Here is a 24,131-nt window from a genome sequence, read left to right as displayed (position 1 = left end):
TGATTTGTATTTCTCTGATGATGAGTGATGTTGAGTACCTTCCCATGTGTCTGTTAGCCATCTGGGTGTCTTCTTTGAAAAAGCATCTGCTCATGTCTTCTACCCATTTCTTCAATAGATTATTTGGGGGAGGGTTGAGTTTGATAAGTTCTTTATAGGTTTTGGATACTAATCCTGTATCTGATATGCCATTTGCAAATATCTTCTCCCATTCCATTGGTTGCCTTTTAGTTTTGTTGATTTTTTTCCTTCACTGTGCAGAAAATTTTTATCTTGATTAAGTCCCACTAGTTCATTTTCACTTTTATTTCCCTTGCTTCTGGCTTCCTGTCTAATAAGTTGCTGTGGCCAAGGTCAAAGAGGTTGTTTCCTGTGTTTTCCTCTAGGATTTTGATGGGTTCCTGTCTTATATTTAGGTCTTTCATATATTTTGAATTTATTTTTGTGTATGGTGTAAGAAAGTGGTCATTATTATACATGTTGCTGTCCAGTTTTCCCTACACCATTTGCTGAAGAGACTGTATTTTCTCCACTGGATATTCTTTCCTGTTTTTATGAAGATTAGTTGGCCATACATTTCTGGGTTCACTTCTGTGTTCTCTATTTTGTTCCATTGATCTATGTGTCTGTTTTTCTGTCAGTACCATACTATCTTGATGATCACAGCTTTGTGATACAGCTGGAAGTCTGGAATTGTGATGCCGCCAACTTTGGTTTTCTTTTTCAACATCACTTTGGCTATTCAGGGTCTTTTCTGTTTCCATAAACATTTTAGGATTGTTCTAGCTCTGTAAATAATGCTGGTGTTATTTTGATAGGCATTGCATTAAATGCGTACATTGCTTTGGGTCATCTAGACATTTTAACAACTTTTTTTCTTCCAATCCATGAGCATGAAATGTTTTTTTTTCTTCAATTTCTTTGTGTCTTCTTCAATTTCTTTCATAAGATTTCTATGGTTTTTAGCATACAGATATTTTACCTTTTTGGTTAGGTTTATTCCTAGGTATTTTATGTGTTTCAGTGCAGTTGTAAATGGGATAGATTCCTTGATTTCTTTTCAACTGCTCCATTATTGGTGTATACAAATGCAACTTATTTCTGTACATTGATTTTATATCCTGTGACTTTGCTGAATTCATGTATCAGTTCTAACAGGTGTTTGGTTGATCCTTTTGCATTTTCCACATAGAGTATCATGTCTTCTATGAAGAGTGAAAATTTGACTTCTTCCTTGCCAATTTGGATGCCTTTTATTTCTTTTTGTTGTATGATTGCTGAAGCTAGGACTTCCAGTACTCTGTTGAACAACATTGGTGAGAATGGACATCCCTGTCATGGTCCTGACTTTAAGGGGAAAGCTGTCAGTTTGTCCCCATTGAGAATTGATTAGCTCTGGGTATTTCATGTATGACCTTTATGATGTTGAGGTATATTCCTTCTATCCCTATTTTCTTGAGGCTTTTATCAAGAAAGGATGCTGTTTTTTGTCAAATGATTTTTTACATTTATTAAGAGGATCATGTAGTTCTTTTTTTTTAACATTTATTTTATTTTTGAGACAGGGGGAGACAGCATGAACGGGGGAGGGTCAGAGAGAGAGGGAGACACAGAATCTGAAACAGGCTGCAGGCTCTGAGCTGTCAGCACAGAGCCCGACGCGAGGCTCGAACTCACGGACCGCGAGATCGTGACCTGAGCCGAAGTCGGACGCTTAACCGACTGAGCCACCCAGGCGCCCCGAGGATCATGTAGTTCTTATCCTATCTTTTATTAATGTGATATATCACATTAATTGATTTGTGTATATTGAACGAGTCCTACAGCCCAGGAATAAATCCCACTTGATCATGGTAACTCTTTTAATGTATTGTTTAATTTGATTTGCTAGTATCTCATTGAGAATTTTTGAATCCATGTTCATCAGGGAAACTGGTCTACAATTCTCCTTTTTAGTAAGGTCTTTATCTTGCTTGGGAATCAATGTAATACTGGTGTCATAGAATGAGTTTGGACATTTTCCTTCCATTTCTTTTTTTTTTTTTTTAATTTTTGGAACAGCTTCAAAAGAATAGGTATTAACTCTTTAAATGTTGGTAGTATTCTCCTGGGAAGCCATCCAGTCCTGGACTCCCACTTGTTGGGATATTTTTGATTACTAATTTAATTTCTTTACTGGTTATGGGTCTGTTCAAATTTTCTATTTCTTTCTGTTTCACTTTTGGTAGTTTATGTGTTTCTAAGAATTTATCCATTCCTTCCATATTGTCCATTTTTTTGGCATATAATTGCTCATAATATTCTTTTCTTATTTCTTGTATCTCTGCAGTCTTGGTTGTGATCTCTCCTCTTTCATTCATGATTTTATTTATTTTGGTCCTTTCCTTTATCTTTTTGATAAATCTGGCTAAGGGGTTATCAATGTTATTAATTCATTCAAAGAACCAACTCTTAGTTTCTTTGATCTGTTTGACCTGTTTTTGATTTCAATATCATTGATTTCTGTGCTGATCTTTTTTACTTCCCTTCTTCTGCTGGCTTTGGGCTTTATTTGTTGTTCTTATTCCAGCTCCTTTAGTTGTGCAGTTAGTTGGTACATTTGAGACCTTTCTTCCTTCTTTAGGAAGGCCTGGATTGCTATACACTTCCCTCTTATGACTGCCTTTGCAGCATCCCAGAGGTTTTGGAATGTCATGTTTTCATTTTCATTGGCTTCCACATACTTTTTAATTTCTTGGTTACTCATTCATTCTTTAGCAGGATGTTCTTTGATCTCCTAGTATTGGTGGTCTTTCCAAAATTTTTGTTGTTGTTGATTTCAAGTTTCATAGCATTGTGTTCTGAAAATATGGATGGTATGATATTGATCTTTTTTGTACCTGTTGAGGGCTGATTTGTGACCCAGTATTTGATCTACTCTGGAGATTCTTCCATGTGTACTCGAGAAGAATGTGTATTCTACTGCTTTATGATGTAATGTTCTGAGTATGTCTGTTAAGTCCATCTGGTCCCATGTGTCATTCAAAGACATCATTTCCTTGTTGTTTTTCTGTTTAGATGATCTGTCCATTGCTATATGTGGAGGTTTTGAAAGTCCCCTACTATTATTGTATTATTATCAATGAGAAATTGATTTATAAATTTGGGTTTTCCACTTTGAGGGCATACATATTCACAATTGTTATTTCTACATGGTGGATAGACCCCTTAATTATGATATAATGCCCTTCTTCATTTCTTGTTACAGTCTTTGTTTTAAAATCTATCTTGTCTGATATAAGTATGGCTCCTCTGGCTTTCTTTTGATGTCCATTAGCATGATAGATTGTTCTGCATCCCCTTACTTTCGATGTGCAGGTGTCTTTGGATCTAAAATTAGTCTCTTGTAGGCAACATACAGATGGGTCTTGTCTTTTTTTTTATCAATTCTGATACACTATGTATCTTTTGGAGCATTTAGTCCATTTACATTTAGAGTGATTATTGAAAGATATAAATTTAGTGCCATTGCGTTGCCTGTAGAGATGGTGTTTCTGATGATGTTCTCTGGTCCTTTCTAGTCTTTGCTGCTTTGGGTCTTTTTTGTTTTATTTTGCTTTTTCTCCACTCAAGAATCCACCTTAAAACTTCTTGCAGGCCTGGTTTAGCGGTCACAAACTCCTTTAGGTTTTTTTTTTTTGTCTGGGAACATCTTTATTGCTCCTTCTATTCAGAATGACAGCCTTGCTGGATAAAGAATTGTTGGCTGCATATTTTCCCAATTCAGCACGTTGAGATCTTTCCATGCCTTTCTGGCCTGCCAAATTTCTCTAGGCAGATTTGCTGCAAATCTGACCTGCCTTCCCTTGTAGGTTAAGGGCTTTTTCCCCCCTTGTTGCTTTCATGATTCTTTCCTTGTCTGTGTACTTTGTGAATTTGACTATGATATGCCTTGGTGATGATTGGTTTTGTTGAGTCTAGTGGAAGTTATCTGCACTTCTTTGATTTTGATGTCTTGTCTTTTCCCAGATTAGGAAAGTTTTCATCTATAATTTGCTCACATATACCTTCTGCCCCCTTTTCTCTCTCTTCATCTTCTGGGACTCCTGTGAAATGAATGTTATTTCTCTTTAATAAGTCGTTGCATTCTCTAAGTCTTGTATCATGATCTGTGTGTTTGTTTCCCTCTTATTTCCAGTTTATTATTTTCCATTTTATCTTCTGTATCACTGATTCACTGCTCTGCTTCATCCATCCTTGTCATCATGGCATCTATTCGAAATTGCATCTCAGTTATAGCATTTTTAATTTCAGCCTGACTTGATTTTAGTTCCTTTACCTCTGCAGAAGGTATTCTCTGGTGTCTTCTATGATTTTTTTCAACTCCAGCTAGTATTCTTATAATCATGGTTTTAAAATTCTAGTTCAGACATCTTACTTATATCTGTGTTGATTAAATCCCTGGGCATTCTTTCTTCCTGTTTTTTCTTCTGGGGTGAATTCCTCCATCTACCAAGTTCTCTGGCTCAAATTATACAGATTGTTGCGTTAAGCCTCAGATCAATTTCCTCAGATAAAAAACCCTATCAAAATGGTTTGATGCTGATCTAGCTGTGTTTCAGGGATGGGACAAGCTCTGGGTCCCCATACTACTCCACCATCCTAACTCCATATCTACAGCCTTTTTTTTTAAGTCTATTTTGTCTGATTTAAGTATTGTTACCCTGGCTTTCTTTTGACATCCATTTGCATAACAAATTTGTCTCTATCCTCTTACTTTCAATCTGTAGGTGACTTTGGGTCTGAAATGAGTCTCTTGTAGGCAACATACAGATGGATCTAATTTTTTAAGGCACTCTGTTATCCTATGTCTTTTTACTGGAGCATTTAATTCATTTATATTCAAAATAATTATTGATAGATATGTGCTTGTATTTATTACTTGTTTTGTGGTTGTTTCTATAGTTTTTCTGTGATCCTTCTCTTGTTCTCTTTCATGGTTTGCTGGTTTTCTTTAGTGATATACTTGGATTCCTTTCTCTTTATGCTTTTCCTATATTTTACTGGTTTTTGATTTGTGGTTACATTGGGTTTGTATATAACATCTGCATATAGCAATTCATATTAAGCTGATGGTCTCTTAGGTTTGAACCATTATTTACTATCCCTCCACCCCACACATACATTTGAGGTTATTGTGTTATATTTTACATCTTTTTATTTTGTGAATCCATTGTCCAATTTTTATAAGTGTACTTATTTATCATACTCTTATTTATGATCTTAACTTTCCATTTAAAAGATCACCTTTAATATTTCTTATAGGACTGGTTTAGTAGTCATGAACTCCTTTAGTTTTTGTTTATTTCAGAAACTCTTTATCTATTCTTCTATTCTGAATGATAGCCTTGCTAGATAGAGTTTTCTTGGCTGCAGATTTTTCCCTTTCAGCACTTTGAATATATTATGCCACTCCGTTCCGGCTGGCAATGTTTCTGCTGAAAAGTCCACTATTAGCCTTATGGATTTTCCCTTTTTTAAGCTGTCTTCTTTTATCTTGCTTTAAAATTTGTATCTTTAGCACTACTTTTTGCCATTTTAATTACTGTTTCTTGGTGTGTACTTCCCTGGGTTGATTTTGTTGGGGGGAATCTCTGCGCCTCCTGGACCTCTGTTTACTTCCCAAATTAGGGAAGTTTTCAGCTATTACTTCTTCAAGTACATTTTCTGCCCCATTTTCTTTCTCTTCTTCTGGGATCCATATAATGTGAATGTTATTACACTTGATGAAGTCATAAGGTTTCTAAAACAATTCTCAATTTGCATACTTTTTCCCTCTCATTTGTTGAGCTTCATTATTCTCCATTACTCTATCTCTCAGGTAATTAATTCATTCATCTGCTTCATCCTTCATGATCTTTATTCCATCAAGCATATGGAATTTTAATTTCATTTATTATGTTCTTAATCTCTGATTGGTTCTTTTTTATCTCTTTTTTAAGGATCTCACTGATGTCCTCTACTCTTCTCAAGTGCACTGAATATCTTTATGATCATTACTTTAAATTCTCTATCAGGCATATTACTTATATCCATTTCACTTAGGTGTCTTGCTATCATTTGGTCCTGTTCTTTCATTTGGGACATATATCTCTGTCTCCTCATTTTATCTAACTCTCTGTGTCTGTGTGTCAGAAAAGTCAACTATGTCTCCTGCTCTTGAAGATAATGGCCTTATGAATAAGGGGTCCTAAAATGCCCAGCAGTGAAGTATACCCTGTTACCCAGAAATGGGCATTTCAGAGAGTGACTTGTGTGTGTTGCATGTGCCCTGTGCATATATAATTTTTTTTTGTTTTTCTCCCATTAATCAATATAAATTTAATTATTAGACCAACCACAAAACTTAAAAGAAACAGGGGAAACTTTTGCCTCCCCTATATTTCCTGTATATTCTATCATTTGGTTAAAGTTAGTTAATTGGTCAATTCCCAGTCACCAATAAGCAGTCCAAATTAGTCCAAGTTAGCCAGTCAATAATGGTCAGTTAAATTTGTTAAAGTTATTTATTCAATCAGGCCATCAGGATGAGGGGTTCATCATTCAGAGGGTCAATCCAAAAGGTTCTTCAAATAAGTAAATTGAGTTGTGAGTCACTGAGATTATGAGTCACTATTCAGTGAGCCAACTGTTTGATCAGCTGTGATTGCTTTTATGTGTATTGGGCAGCATGATTCTGTGATTTATAATAAGAAAAGTATAGGGGCCACAGGGTGGCTCAATTGGTTGAGCATCTAAATCTTGATTTCAGTTCATATCATGATCCCAGGGTCATGGGATTGAGCCCCACAACAGACTCCATGCTAAGCATGGAGCCTGTTTAAGATTCTTTCTCTCCCTCTGTCTCTCTCCTGTTCATGCTTTCTCTAAAAAATACTAACACAATTTTTTACAAAACAACAAAAAATATATTTGGTCTTCCTCCCCATTTCTGGCACAGAGCTCCTAAAGCCTTTGGAATTTCCTAAGTGTTAAGAGTGATAAAGGTACTTTAATATTTGTAACAAACCCCTTTCAACTATACCTGAGTTTATGTTAATGAGATGATTTTTGGAAAGTCCTTAAGAATGGGGCTGGTTCCTAGCAAAACCAAGCATGTGATTAGAGGGCTAAAGGGTATCCTTTGGAGTCAAACTGACTGGGTTCAAATCTAAGCTCTGTCAATTGATAGTTGAGTGACTTTTGGCAACTGACTTGCCCTTTCAGTTCCTTACTCCCTTCATCTGTAAAGGGATGGCAATAACCTATACCTCAAAAGGTGTTGTAAAACTTAAATAAGTTAACATGTATTCAAAATTTAGAAAAGTGCCTGGCACACAATAATCACCTAGTAAAGAATAGTTGTTATTTTCACATATCGTGTGTCAAATAGCATTCTATGAAATCAAACAATATACATGGTACATCTTCCTGGAAGATTTATTTTCTTCCCTGGTAAGTAATGAAAACATTATTTTAATCTTAAACAGTATATTTTAGAGTAGAAGAAGTTTTATTAATCTTTAAGCTAAAACAAGATGTGTTAAGGAACCTAGGGCTTGCCACAAAAGAACCCTTCAAACTCTCACTCATACTTTGTCTGCTTGTTCCATACTGTGTGTTCCCAGGGCCAAACATGGTACCTGTCACTTAGAACTTGATAAATATTTGTGAAATGACTGAATGAATTGATATTCCCCACTTATCTGTCTGTAGCTAAAAACATTTTATGAACATTAAATCCTCATGATAGGCCTGCAAAATATTATACATTACAATTATCCCTAGTTTAGATATTAGGAAAGCAGAACTAGCAAATAGCTAGAGCTGAAGTTCAAATTCAGAAGAGAATTTCTTTGTCTGGCTCTGGATCCTGGAAGAAGTGTCAGAAAGACAGAAATTCTCAAGAGTTTTTAAATACAGAAGAGATGTCCATATGTCCAGTTCTAGACTCAGATAAAAGCAGGAAGGCAAAAAGGAAGTCTCCACTCTCCAGCCTTCTGTCCTAGGGTCTAAATGCCCCCTTTCCCCTTCCCTTAATCCTTAAGGGAAATATATAATAAACAATGGAGTCTTGGGTCATAAAAGATTGACCATTCAGAATCATTAATCCTTCCCACACTGTCCCACCAGCATCAGGATGGAGTAAGGTGGAGCCACAGGGGATATGTTGCTCTGGAAAGAGCTCTCTGATGGACAATCGGACTATTGCCAGTCAGTTCCAAGTCTACTATTTATTTTTTGTGTAGCCTCAGACAAATTGGTTTATCACATGGTATCTCAAGTATGAAATACTGACAAAAATAAAACTTTCTCTCTCAACCCTTGAGTTGTTTAGAGGATCTAAGTTACTACATTATAAAAACACTGTAGACTATAAAGGGCCTGAGCATGATAATGTGGAATTTAAGAAACAAAACAGATGAATACATGGGAGGGAGAAAAAGAGAGGGAAACAAACCACAAGAGATTCTTAAAGATAGGGAGCAAACTGAGGGCTGATGGAGGGAGGTGGGTAGGGGATGGACTAGATAGGTAATGGATAGTAAGGATGGCATTTGTTGTGATGAGCATTGGGTGTTGTATATACCAACAGTACATAAAATTCAGTGATGCATCACTGAATTTTAATCCAAAACCAATATTGTATTGTATGCTAACTAAACTTTAAATAAAAATTTGAAAATAAAAAATTAAATTAAATTAAAAGTAGCTCATTCTATCCAGGTGCCCCCTACGAAAATAAAATTAAAAATTAATTAATTAATTAATTAAAGTGGCTGAGCAGGTATGACAGAGAAAGAGGTATTAATAAAGATAGGTTAAGGGGACCTTGAATGCCAAGGTCATCATTGTTCTTCACCTTGAAACACTGGGTAAGCTGTGGTACTGGAGTAACCAGTAGCTCTCAGCTTCCTCATTGCTATTAATGGCTATGAGTAGCATCAGATTAAATGTAAAAAAGACCTTTCCTCAGACATTCATCCTAGAGCCACCAGATGAAGAGGAGTAATGTGGGAAAGGGATGAGGAGTCATGTCATCATGACAGGAAGCATTAGTGGGGGCCCAGCAGGGGAGGCAACACTCAGCTTAAAAACAACAACAACAACAACTGGGAAGGTTCTTTGGAGTATTGTCTAGATCTAGACCTCCATTCCCCATAACGAGTGCTCCCAAACCTGGTTCCTATTCTTGTAGCCTTCATATCTTCCTACCACCATTCCCTCTACTTTCATATGCTTCTCCTCAGGTCATCTGGGGGACGGAAAAGGGAAATGCTGAAGAGGAACCCACCTCGAACACAGAAAGCCAAGTCAGAAGGCTTGGATTAAAATTCCTGTTCTGCCACCTACTAATTATACAGTCTTGGGCAAGTCACTTTATGTCTTTGAGTCACTGTACCCTCCTTGTGAAGTGGGTAGAATAAGTCTATATGCACTATTTCAAAACATTGTTGTGAAGGACAAATAAAATGATAGATTGGAGAATGGTTTATAACTGGCCACATGCTACAAACAAGTGAGAGAAACCAGCATTGTCACTGAGACAGGCTTGACCAGCTCAAAGTATAGGCCACACATTTTCGTCAACCCCTAGCTGCAACCAAATGCTTAAAGGTGTCATGTTCCCTTTGGAAGTCCCCCCTTTTTCCAACCATTCAGTGATATTCCGATTTTAATCATGGATATCTAACCAAATTCATTCTCTTTCACAAAACTTTATCCTCCTAATTTATCCCATCCTAATTTTGGTGAATGCCATCATTAGTCACAAGATTGGTGGTAGGAAACACTGCAAAATCATCTTCTGTATTAGATTATATTAATGAATTCTTATTGATTGTATTAAACATAATTAAATGTGTGATGGCTATGAAAAAATTCGTATTAAGAGATACATTAGGAGATATTTATGGGTAAAATGACCAGATATCTGAGATTCACTTTAAAACGTTCTTGCAAGGATACAAAATCAATGTACATAAATCAGTTGCATTTCTATACACCAATAATGAAGCAACAGAAAGAAAAATCAAGAAATTGACCCCATTTACAATTACACCAAAACCACAAAATACCTAGGAATAAACCTAACCAAAGATGTAAAAGATCTGTAGGCTGAAAACTATAGAAATCTTATGAAGGAAATTGAAGAAGACACAAATAAATGGAAAAAAAATTCCATACTCATGGATTGGAAGAATAAATATTGTCAAAATGTCAATACTACCCAAAGCTATCTACACATTCAATGCAATCCCAATCAAAATTGCACCAGCATTCTTCTCGAAACTAGAACGAGCAATCCTAAAATTCATATGGAACCACAAAAGGCCCCGAATAGCCAAAGTAATTTTGAAGAAGAAGACCAAAGCAGGAGGCATCACAATCCCAGACTTTAGCCTCTACTACAAAGCTGTAATCATGAAGACAGTGCAGTACTGGCACAAGAACAGACACATAGACCAATTGAATAGCATAGAGAACCCAGAATTGGACCCACAAATGTATGGCAAACTAATCTTTGACAAAGCAAGAGAGTATCCAATGAAAAAAAGACAGTCTCTTTAGCAAATGGTGCTGGGAGAACTGGACAGCAACATGAAGAAGAATGAAATTGGACCACTTTCTTACACCATACACAAAAATAAATTCAAAATGGATGAAGGACCTGAATGTGAGACAGAAAACCATTAAAACCCTAGAGGAGAAAACAGGAAACAACCCTTTTGACCTCAGTTGCAGCAATTTCTTGCTTGGCACGTCTCCAAAAGTAAGGGAAATAAAAGCAAAAATGAACTATTGGGACCTCATCAAGATAAAAATTTCTGCACTACAAAGGAAACAATCAACAAAACTAAAAGGCAACCAAAAGATTTGGAGAAGATATTTGCAAATGACATATCGGATAAAGGGTTAGCATCCAAAATCTATAAAGAACTCACCAAACTCAACACCCGAAAAACAAATAATCCAGTGAAGAAATGGGCAGAAGACATAAATAGACACTTTTCCAAAGAAGACATCCAGATGGCAAACAGACACATGAAAAAATACTCAACATCATTCATCATCAGGGAAATACAAATCAAAACCACAATGAGATACCAACTCACACCAGTCAGAGTGACTAAAATTAACAACTCAGGAAACAACAGATGTTGGCAAGAATGTGGAGAAGTTGGTGGGAATGCAAACTTCCACTCTGGAAAACAGTGTGGAGTCTCCTCAAAAAATTAAAAATAGAACTACCCTATGACCCAGCAATAGCAGTACTAGGAATTTATCCAAAGGATAGAGAAGTGCTCATTCGTACGGGCACGTGTACCCCAATGTTTATAGCAGCATTTTCAACAATAGCCAAATTATGAAAAGAACCCAAATATCAATCAACTGATGAATAGATAAAGATGTGGTTTATATATACAATGGAATACTACTTGGCAATGAGAAAGAATGAAATCCTGCCTTTTGCAACAACATGGATGGAACTGGAGGGTATTAGGCTAAGTGAAATAAGTCAGAGAAAGACAGACATCATATGTTTTCACTCATATGTGGAACTTGAGAAATTTAAGACCATGGGGGAAGGGAAGGGGAAAAATAGTTTCAAACAGAGAGGGTGTCAACCCATAAGAGTCTTAAATACAGAGAACAAGCGGGATTGATGGGGGGACAGGGTAGTTGGAAAATGGTGATGGGCATGGAGGAGGGCACTTGTTGGGATGAGCACTGGGTGTTGTAAGTAAGTGATGAATCATGGGAATCTACCCCCAAAATCAAGAGCACACTGTATATATACTGTATGTTAGCTAACAAGACAATATATATATATATATATATATATATATATATATATATATATATCTTCATATCCATGACCTAATCCCTGGAACCAGGCAAAAGAGATCTGCAGATCTGATTAAGTATGTTGAGCTTATTATTCTGGATTATCTAGATGGCCTTATTGTAACAACAAGGGTCCTTCTAAGAGGGATGCAGGAGGAGGGATGCAGGGGTAGAATGAGAGATAGATTTGAAGATTCTGTGCTGTTGGCTTTGAATAAGGAAGAAGGAGCCAGAGGCTAAGGAATGTGGGCGGCCTTTAGAAGCTTGAAAAGATAAGGAGACAGATTCTCCCTTGAAGCCTCCAGAAGGAATGCAGTCCTGGAAATATCTTGATTTTAGAATTCTGACCTCCAAAACTGCAAGATAACAAATTGTGTTGTTTTGAACTGAAGGGGAGCAGAATATGCCATTTGGCATATGGGTTATTTTGAGCTGAAGGAATCAAGGCTCTACAGAGTTAGCAAAAGTTTTTATATCTTCCTTAACTGCCTAACATAATTTAGATAGGAGGCCTGTACTAGGAAGAGAGCTTTTACCAGAGATAACTTTATATCTGACTTATCTGCATGGGTGGGCAAACATCGGGTTACCAAATATCTGCTCTTCTGATCTTCCTGTAAAGTGCCTTCTTCCTCTTCAAAGCCCTAAGTCTCTATTCCTTTCCTTAACTAAGGATGGTATGAAATGGCTGCCTTTGAGTCCCATATCTTTGTGGAGCTCCCACATGTAAGTAAAAACTTAAATTTTTTTTCTCCTATTAATTTGTCACATGTCAATTTGACTCTTAGTCCAGCTAGAAGAATCTTGAAGATCAGGGGAAATTCTTTCTCCCTGATAGAAGACAATGCCCTGGATGACAGAGAAGGAAAATAACCAAATGAGGGCTTGAGAAAAAAATTAGTTTGGTTCCCTCTTCCTCCATACCTCCTTCATAGTGGGTGCCATGAGCATGCTATGAAGGCACACACACAAATTGTGTCTTTCTACTTTGTCAACTTTATTCAATCATAAAGAAGTTTCAGGATTCCAAACTCAGTGACATTTTATTACATATTTAACTTGACTTCCTACACATCACACAAAGCAAAGCACAATAAAGTCTTTCAGACTGTTCTGAAGAACTCCTCTGAAGCTTGTTAGCTTAAAGGGGATCGTATGAAAAAAGGGAAAGGTGTATATATGCTTGAAAGCAGTTCTCTAAGGTATAATTGCATGTCACAAGGTATAATTTGGTTGAAAAAATTAAGGTTTACTGAGTTCCACAAGAGACACATGAGAGACACTTAGATCATCTTAAGACATTATGTTTCTATCATATCTAATTGTTCAAAAATATTTCTTGCATGTCTCTGCTTAACTGGTTTTCCCATTATTTCTGCTTTTGACATCTCCTTGAGGTCACTTGAAATGATTACAGAAGCCTGACATCAGTCACCAACTCCAGTTCTAATGCACAACTTTGATTATAAAATAGGAAACTCTTTTGTTCACGATAGTTGTGGAGATCAAAAGAAATGTGTGACAAAGTGCTGAAGCAATGTACATGTATGAAAATTATGATTTTCATATAAGCCCATAGGCTTATTGTTATTATACAGAGAGGGCAAGTGGAGCTGCTAGAAGACCTGACTGTATCAAGCCCAACAGAAGACTTTCTCACAGGGCTGAGAGATCCAGCTAGGGAAGGCTCTCAGGGCCCAGATGATTCAGGTGGGGAGGAGAGGAAGGAAGCTTTTGTCAAACTGTATTGCTGGTATTGAAGAGATTTGGCCTGGGGACCCTCCACCCTGCAACAGAAACTAATCCTCCTTCCCAGGCCCCTGTATGCTGTGGAGCTCCTTAGCCCTGACCCTTCCCCTCCCAGATCCTTCAGGGGGACAGTACTTACTCCTTGGGAGGCCTTTCATCAGGCATTCCCTGGTGTCCTGGACTAAGACACCTTCCTAAGAGCTTCTGGACCTGCCACTGACCCAGTGACTTTCTGGGCAACTTTGAATTGCAGAGCACAGGAGTTAAGAGAGTAGGTCTGAAGCCCACTGCCAACATTTTGCTAACTGTGTGATCTTGGGAAAGTGGTCTATCTGCTTTAACCTTAATTTCTTCCATTTGTAAAAGGGTTATAATTATATTATCTATATCATAGCATTGTTATGCGGAATAAATGGTAGTTTACATGATAACTTCTTAAGTGTCAGGCACTGTGCTCAGCACTTTTATTTTTCTCAAGTTACAAATGGGAGAAATTAAGGCACAGAAAAGGTGAGTCACTTGCCCAAAGTCACACAACTAGTCAGTGGCAGAGCTGAATTCCAATCCAGATCATATTGTTCCAGAGCCCAAGCTCTTATTTGCTCTGCTGGTTTGATGAATATCTAGTATTCAATAAATGATAGTTATTATTATCATTCTTAATAACCATAATAATTTCTGAAGAAACAGAATCCCAGAGGAGCTAAAATTAGGGACTAGAATGGTGATAAAATTTTCATGCTGACAGAGAACCCCTGAATTACATGGAGAAGTCCTTGTATTGTACAGAGGAGAAAACTGAGCCCCAGGAAAGGGTAGTGGGTTGCCCAGTGACATGCAGCAACTGGGGACAGAGCTAGGGTCAATTCCTATTCTGCTGACTCAAAAACCCATGACCTTTGTCCCTTCTAGGCCTCTTCCCCCAACCCTCAAGCCCAGAAACCATTGATAGAGTATTGAGTGGGAGTGTTCCAGATGGTGCAACATGCTAGGTCCCCCCAACCCCTTCCCAAATGGTTCACTTCCCACTGGCACATTTATTGGTGAGAGGTCTCCAGCAGGCTGCTAATGTGATCCTACACTAGGTGGACATTACCTGACACCCTCAGGACAATCCCATAGTATATACAAAGTATAACTGAAGAAAGACTAGAATTGTAACATTAGCCTGGGTAGGGATGTGGAGGGAAAGGCAGGCTACCAGTTGAAGGAAATGGACCTCAAAAGGCTCTCAAAGACATTCAGGATGAGGCACTCACTCTAAAAACAATTTTCCAGAACCAGAAAGTTGTCAGGCTCAACTGCTTAGCCCATTACTACACACAAAAGCCATCATGTGGGCAGGGAGCTTTCTGGCTCAGAATGCACTGGATGTATAGCCCTAGCCTTAGTCCTCAGAGAAACCCCAAAAAATGTAATACAGTGCAATCATGGGCCTAAGTTTTAGGGGTATGGGGAGTGTCATGGGAAACACACTGAACCTACTTTCAGAAGCCCTAGGTTTGCTTGTCCACCCCTAGCCCCCACACCATAGACACACTGCATGCCCTTGGGAAGGCTATCTACCCTACCTGAACCACAGATACCTTGTCTGTAAGATAGACTGATAATCATCTTCCTCACAGAGCTAGATGGAGGATTAAACCAGGCAATGTCTATAAAAGCCCTTAAAAACAGTAAAGTGATCTATAAATTCAAAGACATAATGCTGGTGAAACATGTCAGTCTCAGGTGAAAATAAAAACAAATTTCAGATTGTGTTTTCTTGAGAAGTAATTTCAGCTATGCCTGCAAGTTCCCAAGGGGAAGCAAGGTGGTGATATAAAAGCAGTAAGAGAACTAGGGTTACCTACTGTTCTGGTCTACCCAGGACCAAGTGAGGGTTCCAGGATTCAGGACTTTTGATGGTAACACTGGGAAAATCCCAGGGAAACAAGGATGGGCTGGTCACCCTAAGAAGAACCCTGGCCAGAAATTCAGGAAGAAGAAATGAGATAAACATTTGAGTTCCTATTCTGGGCTAGGCACCATCTAGGTGTCTTCTTTTGCATTCAAATCCCAGATCTAACTTCAACTTACCTTAGACAAGTCTCTGGGTCTGAGGCGAAATAAGACCTCCAAAGTACATCCACATTTGAACATTCTGGGAATCCTTTCCTTCAAACTCAGATGGTATTTGAGGCCTTGGGAGGTAAAACCCACCCAGCAGTCTAGAGGCAGGTCAATATGTCTGATAGAATTCCCCTGGGAAGCCATCTGGCCTAGGCTCTTGCTTGTTGGGAGATTTTTGATAACTGATTCAATTTCTTCACTATTTATGGGTCTGTTCAAACTTTCTATTTCTTCCTGTTTGTGTTTTGGTAGTGAGTGAGTGTCTATCAATTTGTCCATTTTTTCCAGATTGTCCAGGTTGTTGGCATATAATTTTTCATAGCATTCCCTAATAATTGTTTGCATTTCTGTGGTGTTGGTTGTGATCTTGCCTCTTTTCATTTGTGATTTTATCTATTTGGGTCTTCTCTCTTCTCTTTTTGGGAAGTCTGGCTAGGGGTTTATCAATTTTGTTTATTATTTCTAAAAACCAGCTCTTAGATTCATTGATCTGTTCTACTGTTTTTCGTTTGTTTGGTTGGTTGGTTGGTTTTTTTTTGGCTTCTATATTGTTTATTTCTGCTCCAATCTTTATTATTTACCTTCTTCTGCTGGCTTTGGGCTTTATTTGCTTCTGTTTTTCTAGCTACTTTATGTGTAAGGTTAAGTTATGTATTTGGGACCTTTCTTGCTTCTTGAGATAGGCCTGAATTACAATGTATTTTCCTCTTAGGACTGCCTTTGCTGCATCCCAAAGTGTTTGGACTGTCATGTTTTCATTTTCATTTGCATCCATGTATTTTTTTTAATATCTTCATGATTTCTTGGTTTACTCATTCATTCTTTAATAGGATGTTCTTTAACCTCCATGTAATTCGGGGCTTTCCAATTTTTTTTCTGCAGTTGATTTCAAGTTTCATAGCATTATGATCTGAATATATGCATGGTATGATATCAGTATTTTTGTACTTGTTGAGGGTTTATTTGTGACCCAGTATGTGATCTATGTTGGAGATTGTTCCATGAGATCTTGAGAAGAATGCGTATTTTGCTGCTTTAGGATGAAAAATTCTGAATATCTTTGTTAAGTCCATATGATCCAATGTGTCATTCAGAGGCATTGTTTCCTTACTGATTTTCTGCCTAGATGATCTGTCCATTTCTATAAGTGAAATATTAAAGTTACTTATAGTTACAGTATTATTATCAATAAGTTTTTTTATGTTTGATTGATTTATATATTTTGGTGTTCACATTGGGGGCACAAATATATATAATTGTTAGCTCTTCTTGATAGAGAGACCCCTTAATTATAATATAATGCCCTTCTTAATCTCTTCTTACAATCTTTGTTTTAAAATCTAGTTTGTCTGATATAAGTGTGCCTACTCTGTCTTTCTTTTGATGTCTATTAGCATGATAGATGGTTCTCCATCCCTTCACTTTCAATCTGCAGGTGTCCTCAGGTCTCAAGTGAGTCTCTTGTAGGGAACATATAGATAGATCTTGTTTTTTATCCATTCTGATACCCTATGTATTTTGATTGAGTCATTTAGTCCATTTACATGAGTGATTATTGAAAGATATGAATTTAGTGTCACTGTGTTATCTGTAGATTTCGTGTTTCTGGTGACATCTCTGGTCTTTTGTAGTCTTTGCTGCTTTCCACTCACAGAGCCCCCCTTAGGATCTCCTGCAGGGCTAGTTTAGTTTAGGGCTGTCATGAACTTTTTTAGTTTTTCTTTGTCTAGGAAAGCCTTTGTCTATTCTGAATGACAGCCTTGCTTGATAAAGGATTCTTGGCTGCATATTTTTCCTATTCCGCACATTTTATATTTCCTGCCGCTCCCTTCTGGCTTGCCAAGTTTCAGTGGACAGGTCTGCTACTATCCTTATGTATCTACCCTTGTGGGTTATGGTCCATTTGTCCCTAGCTACTTTCAGAATTCTCTCTTTATCTATTTTTCCAGTTTCACTATGATATGTCATGGTGTTGACCTGTTTTTGTTGATTTTAAGGGAGTTCTCTGTGCCTCTTGGACTTGGATTCCTGTTTCCTTCCCTAGACTATGGAAGTTCTCAGCTATAATTTGTTCAAATAAACCTCCTGCCCCTTTGTCTCGCTCTTCTTCTTCTAGAATTCCTGTGATACAGATATTGTTCCATTTCATGGTATCACTTAGCTCTCTAATTCTCCCCTCATGGTCCAGTAATTTCCTTTCCCTCTTTTTTCAGCTTCATAATTTTCCACAATTTAATCTTCTATTTCACCTATTCTCTCCTCTGCTTCTTTTATTCTTCCTGTCACATTATCTAGTTTATTTTGCATCTCGTTTATACCATTTCTTTCTTTCTTTTTTTTTTTTAGCTTTTCTTTACATTTTTTTTTCATAGACAGAGCACAAGTTGGGGAGGAGCGGAGAGAGAATGAAACCCAGAATCTGAAGCAGGCTCCAGGATCCAAGCTGTCAGCACAGAGACTGACATAGGGCTTGAACTCACAAGCTGTGAGATCATGACCTGAGCCAAAGTCAGATGCTTAACCAACTGAGCCACCCGGGCGCCATTATACCATTTCTTAATTCATCGCGACTAGTTCTTAGGTCTTTGACATCTGCAGCAATAGATTCTCTGCAGTCTTCTATGCTTTTATCGAGCCCATCTATTAGTCTTATGACTAGTATACTAAATTCTTATTCAGATGTATTGTTTATATCTGTTGTGAGCAATTATCTGTCTGTGATTTCTTCCTGAATTTTCTTTTGGGGAGAATTCTTCTGTTTCATCACTTTGACTAAGTTATTGTCTTTTGCATGTTTCAATAGTTTGTTATGTGTCCTGCACCTCTGAATACTACTATATTAAAAAGAGGTCATACACTGTCCAGGGCCTGGCACTTCAGGAAGTGTTTTTTGGTGTACGTTGTATACACTCTGTTGTTGTGTTTTGGCTGATCTAGCCCATTGGTCAGTCCTCTGCAAAGTTCCTCCTTGCTTGTAGTGGTGCAGTGTTTGGACCTTCAACCAAATGTGCTTTGATTTGTTTGTTAAAGTAACTCTGGAAAAAAAGGAAAAATGGGGTGTGGAGCTTGATTCCATAAAATGGGGAAAGTATAAGGGGAGAAAAGAAGTCCAAACAGAGAATAAAACTATAAGGCTAAATCCAGAGAAAGAACAAGGAAACTAAAGAAGAAGAAGAGATAGAAAAGGTGTAAAAAGAATAGAGTAAAAATGCCTGATCAACTATATATATATATATATATATATATATATGTGTGTGTGTGTGTGTGTGTGTGTGTGTGTGTGTGTGTGTGAGTGTGTGTGTGTGTGTATATAAGAATTGACCAAAAATAAATCAGAAACTATGAGCCTAATTCCAAAAGAAAACAAAAAAGAGGGTAGAAAGAAAAAGAAAAGAAAAGAAAAAACAAAGACAAACAGATAAACAAAAACAAACAGTTGTCTATTGGTTCCTGGGATTGGTGGCTAGTCTGGAGGATAGGCTGGCTGTGTTGGGTCAGTCAGTCTTGCTCCAGTAAATAAGCAGTTGCCAGGCACAGAGGGGCGGAGTTTGGTGTAAGTGGGTCTCCTCTCCACCAGGGGCTGCTGTGTTACTCTCTGAATTCCCACCGTGTTGGTGTTGGGGAGAAAAATGGCCACACCCGAATCTCTCCTCCCAAATCAGGTGTCTCAAACCATGCTGTTCAGGCAGGCTTCATAGAATAGCGAGGGCAGTCAGCTTTCCCTGCTCCACAGTTCTCCCACACCTTCTAAGTGCTTGGCTGGGATTCAAAACGCGATGTCTTAAAGGACCCTGCACCCCATGGACCCTGTTCTAGTGTAGTGCCACTCCACCCTCCTGATAAAAGGCCTTTGGCTGGCACCTTCAGGGTCTTTTGTCCTTGAGGAGGCAATAAACACTTTTCCCAAAGTACTCAAGGAAGGGGACGTTCTCTTCCAATGTGCCCCTGAAATCACTACAGCACCCTGGGGTGGGCATTTTCCTCCCAAGGAGTGCAAACACAGATGGCTCCCAGCTTCGCTCCAGAGAAAGGCGCACTTCTGGAACCTCCGAGTTTCAGCTCCTAAGGCTGTTTGCAAAATAGAAACTGGCACTCTCCGTCATTCTCATTCCCCAGTCCATGGTCCAGAGAGGTTTTCCTCTTTTTCTAACTAGATACACAATACACTGTACTCTAAGATTGATTAAGTTACATAATAAAGGTGGAAATTTCTGTGCCATAAACAGAACAGAAAGTAAACTCAAATTTGGACGGGTGTGTGAAAAAACACAAACAAACAAACAAACAAACAAAAACTTCTCAGAACTTGGAACCAAACTTCTTACCAGAAACACCTGGGACTCCATATAGGTGGTGATCTAAGGAAATAGGCAGGCCCTTTTATAATTAGAAGAGCTTGGATGCTTGTCCTTACCATCTGGGTGCTCATTCATTTATTAATTTATTTAAATATTCCCTGAGCACCCACTCTGCTATAGTTTTAATGCTGGTCCCTGGGGACCAGAAAGGATTAAGACAGTTTTTGACCACATAAAGTCTAGCTGGACACAGTGATAGAATCAAATAATTATAAAACAACACAAAAAAAGCAGAGATATAGATACATTACTCATGATATTAGGAAAGTACTCAGACTAGCAGAGGGCAAAGGGAACTTTCAATTTCTATGCTTCCCTTTAGGATAGCTACACTCCAAAACTAGTTTTGGAGTACAGAAAAGGACAGGGATAGGTGATCTGGGACAGGGCTTATGGGGATAGTGTACTGTTTCCCAGGTGAGTGGCTACAACATAACTAGACGTCCCAATGCTCTAAGTAGAACAAAACAGAACTTGGTAATGATGTTAATAAGTCCTGTTGGCTAAGCATACATTCAGTGTGTGTGCCAGGCACTAAGCTAAGCACTTTACACATATCAATTCATATAAATATCACAATAACCCAGTGAAGCGGGTATGATCGCCTTCATTTTTCAGCTAGAGAAATCAAGTCTCAGAATGATTAAGCAGTTCTCCTAACTTTATGCAATTAGTTCAAACTGGGGCTAGAATCCACATCTGTTACTCTCCAAAATTCCTGCTCTTTATTTAATTCTTCCATGAAAACTATGAAAAAAAAATCTCAAGAGCCAATATATCATACACACGTCTAGAATCACAACCCATGGCACACATGTCTACAAAATAAAATACAGAGAAGCTTCTTGGACCCTTTATCTTAACATGCACTTATGGCTTGTAGCAGTAGTTTAAAAGAGATTTATGGAAGTAAAATTTGTCAATAAAGAAAAGTCAATTCTCTAATTTATTTATGCCAGGCTAGGCAAATTAATTACACTGAGGAACACACCTGGAAGTGAGAGCCACTGCGACATTGGTCACTTAACCAATTTCTCTGGTGATCTGGTCTCCTCCCTCCCCAGACCAAAGCTGTCTTGTTAGGGCTGGGCACTTGGGTGAGGACAATGACCTTTCCAAGGGGCAGGGAGTCAGTGGACTGCTCTTCAACTCAAGGTATCTTGTAGCCAGACTGCTGGCTAAGACATCCAATCCCGTCAACTGTACCAGGGCTAAGGTGGAGTTCAGAAAGTAAGAAGTATTCTGAATGATAACTTATATACCAGCAACTGTGGATTCTAGTTCCAGGCTCAGCCCCCAACTCACTGAGTCATCCTAGGCTAGGCCATTGGTCTTTCTAGTCTTCACTGTGTCCCCTTCTCTAACCTTAGGGAGTTAAATTGGCTGATCTTCTGAAGGTCCTTCCAGCTTCAACAGTCCATGCTTCTGGGAGAATTTTCCTTATAAGTTTTAAGTGTAAGAGTAGATCTGTGTGAGCATGCTTCCTCACCACCCGTTCTGAGATCTCTCTGGGTGGCTGGAGACCAGGAGGTAGAAGTAGGATATGGCATACAACAAAGAACATTATACTCTAGCAGCCTTGGACTTCAGAAAGGAACAGGTAAATCTGTGAGGAGAGTGGGTAGTTCCTATTAAGCAAACAACAGCACTAACAAATCCTGGCCTTTGATCAACAGATACTCAGGGAAGGGGTGCCTGGGTAGCTCAGTCAGTTAAATGTCTGACACTTGATTTTGGCTCAGATCATGGTCTCACAGTTCATGAGTTCTAGTCCTATGCTGGCTTCATGCTGGCAGTGTGGAGCCTGCTTGGGATTCTCTGTCTCCCTCTCTCTCTCTCTGCCCCTCCCCCACTCACTCTCTTTCTCAACATAAATTAAATTAAAAAAAAACTCTTAGAAAAGAGATACTCAGAGAAAAGAAGTATGTAGTTCACAGATTCCACTGTGGGTACTAGAAGCAAATGCAAGCTTGTTTTTAAATTTCTAAGGCTAGAGTAATAATAGCCATTTAAGACATCAAAATGCAGGCAGGAAGAAGAGCAGAAGAGACAAACAGACAATATACTTTATACCAATTATCAGAGAAAGTTCCAGAATTCCCTAAAGAAAATTCCTTATCCTTGGAAAAACAGCTTTCTTCTAAAAGGCCTACCAAGGGTTTGTGACACCAGACCACTGGGCACAGATTTCCAGGATCAAATCCTTTTTATTTATTTTATTTTGGTAAGAGATGGCTACAAGATACCTTGAGATGGAGTGTTGACAATTCCTAGGAAATGATGACATACTGAAGAAATGTGAGCTACAGAATGGCACGAAGGATTTGTTGTCTTTTCTGCCTTGTCATCCCACTGACCTCTCCCACCCTACCTCCTCCAGGGTAATACCCCAAAAAGGAGACAAACAAACGTTGCAGGTGAATCATTCTGGGGATCCCCCTTTCCTCATGACCCTCTCCTTAAACTTGGAGATAGTTTTGCTGATATAGTGTCTACTCCAGTGAGGCCCACTCAAGCCCACTTTATGGTGAAGATTTGGGGTGTGATATGCTCAGGGTTCTGCATCCACAGTGTTACCAGCAAGTCACAGGTTGTATTCTGATAGGCCTCCTCTGTGTCCTGTGCCAAGGATAGGGAGATCCCAGAGCAGAGTTTAAGGAAGTCTGCATCATCCCAGTGGATTTTCGGAAGGCCTGAAACAATTACACATCCTTTGAGTAGACTGGCCCAAGTGCCAATGGCTAGACCATTCTGCGGTACTGAGTCTCAGTTGCCTATGCAAGGGAATAGAGATATGATGTTTCTTGCAGGCTTATTGCCAAGACCGAACAATATATGTAAAGTGCCCAGCACAATGTCTGGCATGTAGAACATACTGCTGGTGCCTTTTTTTTTCAATATATGAAGTTTATTGTCAAATTGGTTTCCATACAACACACAGTCCTCATCCCAACAGGTGCCCTCCTCAATACCCATCACCCACCATCCCCTCCCTCCCACCCCCCATCAACCCAAAGTTTGTTCTCAGTTTTTAACAGTCTCTTATGCTTTGGCTCTCTTCCACTCTAACCTCTTTTTCCTTCCACTCCCCCATGGGTTTCTGTTAAGTTTCTCAGGATCCACAAAAGAGTGAAAACATATGGTATCTGTCTTTCTCTGTATGGCTTATTTCACTTAGCATAACACTCTCCATTTCCATCCATGTTGCTACAAAGGGCCATATTTCATTCTTTCTCATTGCCACGTAGTACTCCATTGTGTATATAAACCACAATTTCTTTATCCATTCATCAGTTGATGGACATTTAGGCTCTTTCCATAATTTGGCTATTGTTGAGAGTGCTGCTATAAACATTGGGGTAAAAGTGCCCCTATGCATCAGTACTCCTGTATCCCTTGAGTAAATTCCTAGCAGTGCTATTGCTGGGTCATTGGGTAGGTCTACTTTTAATTTTTTGAGGAACCTCCACACTGTTTTCCAGAGCAGCTGCACCAGTTTGCATTCCCATCAACAGTGCAAGAGGGTTCCCATTTCTCCACATCCTCGCCAGCATCTATAGTCTCCTGATTTGTTCATTTTAGCCACTCTGACTGGGGTAAGGTGATATCTGAGCATGGTTTGATTTGTATTTCCGTGATGAGGAGCGATGTTGAGCATCTTTTCATGTGTCTGTTGGCCATGTGGATGTCTTCTTTAGAGAAGTGTCTATTCACTTCTTCTGCCCATGTCTTCACTGGGTTATTTGTTTTTCGGGTGTGGAGATCGGTGAGCTGTTGATAGATTTTGGATCCTAGCCCTTTGTCTGATGTGTCATTTGCAAATATCTTTTCCCATTCAGTTGGTTGCCTTTTAGTTTTGTGGATTGTTTCCTTTGCTGTGCAGAAGCTTTTTATCTTCATGAGGTCCCAGTAGTTCATTTTTGCTTTGAATTCCCTTGCCTTTGGGATGTGTCAAGTAAAAACTTGCTGCAGCTGAGGTCAGAGAGGTTTTTTTCCTGCTTTCTCCTCTAGGGTTTTAATGGTTTCCTTTCTCACATTAAGGCC

Source organism: Felis catus, chromosome X (assembly GCF_018350175.1).
Source record: "Felis catus isolate Fca126 chromosome X, F.catus_Fca126_mat1.0, whole genome shotgun sequence".
In the NCBI taxonomy this organism is placed as follows: domain Eukaryota; kingdom Metazoa; phylum Chordata; class Mammalia; order Carnivora; family Felidae; genus Felis; species Felis catus.
This window is presented reverse-complemented; position numbering follows the sequence as displayed.